This window comes from Sinocyclocheilus grahami, unplaced genomic scaffold (assembly GCF_001515645.1).
Source record: "Sinocyclocheilus grahami isolate Dianchi unplaced genomic scaffold, SAMN03320097.WGS_v1.1 scaffold698.1, whole genome shotgun sequence".
Taxonomy (NCBI): Eukaryota; Metazoa; Chordata; class Actinopteri; order Cypriniformes; family Cyprinidae; genus Sinocyclocheilus; species Sinocyclocheilus grahami.
The window spans coordinates 751,284-754,273 of NW_015505877.1; the positions used below are offsets into that span (position 1 = coordinate 751,284).

Here is a 2,990-nt window from a genome sequence, read left to right on the forward strand (position 1 = left end):
ACACACACACACACACACACACACACACACACACACACACACACACACAGCATGAGTAGCAAGAATGAGTTCCGTTTTAACTCTTTCTTCCGTTTTGTCTTTTTGGGTAAGAATAAGAAGCACTTCATCCGGTACTTAAGTGTCTTTCATTCCAACATAAGAAAACATTTCTGGAATCTGCATCTGAAATAGCATTTAGATGTATTCACAAAGTTTAATGTATCTCAAAGGGGACATGGATGCATTTACACGGCACTTACAGATGCATAAATAATGTTTTGTTTTTAACAAAATGTTGAATACTGATATTTGAAATGATTTAAAAACATGAAAAAATAGTTAAAATGTGAATTTAAAAACATGAAAATAGTCAAAATGTGAAATTAAAACCAACAGTAGGTGTTAGCAAGTGACTGTTAATGAGTGAGTCATTGAGATTCAACCGATTCATTCAAACGACTGATTCATTCAGAAACAAAGCATTTGACTGTGTTAATGAGTGAATCACTGAATCATTTATTCAAACGATTTGTTCAAAAAGCTGATTCATTTTCAAAAGCTCAACTATTTTCGTTGGCAACATTGAGCAAAAACAAGCAATATTATGTCTAAAATCTAAGTCACTTGCTAACTTTACTGAACTTGTATAAAATACCGGTAATTATTAAATTATTTATGCTGATATCTGCAGAAAAACGGAACTCTGTGTGATATAGATTAAGTTAACTATATTAAATTACAAATATAAGCATTTTTGCCGTCTACAATTCAGAATGCCTTGAATTTTAATAGACTAATAAATCACGTGTGTACACTCTGTGTGTGATTTGGTGATGAAAGTGAAAGTGACGTGACATGTGGCCAAGTATGGTGACCCGTACTCGGAATTAGTGCTCTACATTTAACCCATCCAAAGTGCACACACACAGCAGTGAACACACACACACACCGTGAACAGACACCCGGAGCAGTGGGCAGCCATTTATGCAGTTGGGGGTTCGGTGCCTTGCTCAAGGGCACCTCAGTCGTGGTATTGAAGGTGGGAGAGAGCGCTGTACATTCACTCCCCCCACCTACAATCCCTGCTGGTACGAGACTCAAACCCACAACCTTTGGGTTACGACTCTCTAACCATTAGGCCACGACTTCCCCATACTATATATACTTGATAATGTCAGATCGCACAGCATTAAAACAACACATACCATATTATCGCATATATACTGTATATCGCACACCCCAGACTTGACTTGAGTGGAAAATGAATCATCCGCGGTTGTGCGCACACTTGTTTGCATGAGCAAAGGTGTTTTTAGGAGTCTAACTTGCAGATGCCAGACCACTGATTTGTCAAACCTGCTTTCCTGCAGTCCTTGTTCTTCTGAATTTATTTTGTAGTAAGTAACGAATATGCTTCGGGGAAATGTATCAGAGTAAAAGTATACATTTTAATTAGGAAATGTAGTGGAGTAAAAGTAAAAGTTGCCTGAAATATAAAAACTCAAGTGAAGTACAGATACGCCCAAAAAATACTCAAGTACTGTAACGAAGTATTATTACTTCGTTACATTACACCACTGGAGATACCTTGCTGAAGCACAAGATGACATTAACGTTCTGCTTGAGCAAATTAAAAGTGTAACTTAATGAGAGTATGACAACCTGAAAATGAACGTTTTCGTCTTCATTGCGATTGGGGTTGAATGCTTAGGGACATTTTACTCTGTTTTGGTTGGATTTAGGAAATGGAATAAAATGTATTACATTGCCTATCCTCTCAGGATACCGGTGGAATTAGTGTTACAAGTACCCAAGGCACATCGTTTTTCTATTTTTGTAGCATAAACGCCATTAAACCGATGCGAGCTTCGGATCTTCCAATGTTTCTCTTTGGCGCTGAAACCTAAAGATGTCCGAGTTCTGCTCCCTGTGCAACTGATACTCGACTGCCATTGGCTCATCTGCGTTCGAGGGGAGGGGCTTACCGATTGGTCAATTACATGCACAAGGTAGATCCAAGAACTCAAAGCAAAATGTAATTATAAATAAACCAAAGAACGTTAGCCATGTGAATGATCTTGAATCATTAGCTTATAATAATTTTAGCCTATATATGACTACCAAAATCAAGCAAATATATATTGAATACAAAACTTGCAACTTACAACAACATTGTAAATATTCAAAACATCACACAGCCCTAAAAATCTAACTTACACAATCATGTTATATTTGAGTTATTAGTCTTACCAGATGCCATCACAGGCAACAACCATAAACTCATGGTCTTCATTGAGAGTCAGCACTTTGACATCAGGTAAAGAAGAGATCATCTGCTCCTCTGGGGGAAGAGCCTTGTTCCTTTTATAAAAGTGATCGCCTTCAAGAAAACACAAGAACATCTATTGTTATTATACGATTCTAAACCAAAAACGAAATGTGCAAAATAAAACATCTGCAAAGATAAATTAGCCAGTAAGCAGCAGCAGCATTACCAATCGCTCTGGAGAGGTTCAGGCCTCCATTGACGCGGCCGTCCATCGTCACCTTCCCACCAGCATTCTTTATTCTGGTCAGCTCCAGCTCGTCCTCTGGTTTGTGGTCATAGGACATGTCCACTGCCTTTCCCTTTTCAGACACCACACATCTGGAGTCTCCAGCGTTGGCCACGATGAGCTGCTTCCCACGAATAAGAGCAACTACAGCTGTGGTGCCACTGTCTGAACCTGGCTGAATAACGGAGAGAAGAAGAGTCAATCAAACAGACTATGCACATGGTCATGTAATCCACTCCATACACAACTTATTTGAAGTTTTCAGAGCATTCGTTTGAGGAAGTGAGGAATGTGTTCACCCAAAATAGTATGCTTATTTATTTTTTTGCTGTGGAACACAAAATGAGAATTTTAAGCAACATTTTTATTTGATTGCTACAGCAGAGGGGATGATCGGTCCAAAAATTCTCTATTTGTGTTCCGCAGAAAAAAAAA

General features: G+C 38.5%; 1 pseudogene; it reads right to left on the reverse strand.

Annotated features, from left to right (window-relative positions):
* The window catches only part of LOC107559770 (protein phosphatase 1G-like), a 10,645-nt pseudogene that overhangs the window by 6,214 nt on the left and 1,441 nt on the right, over window positions 1-2,990 (reverse strand).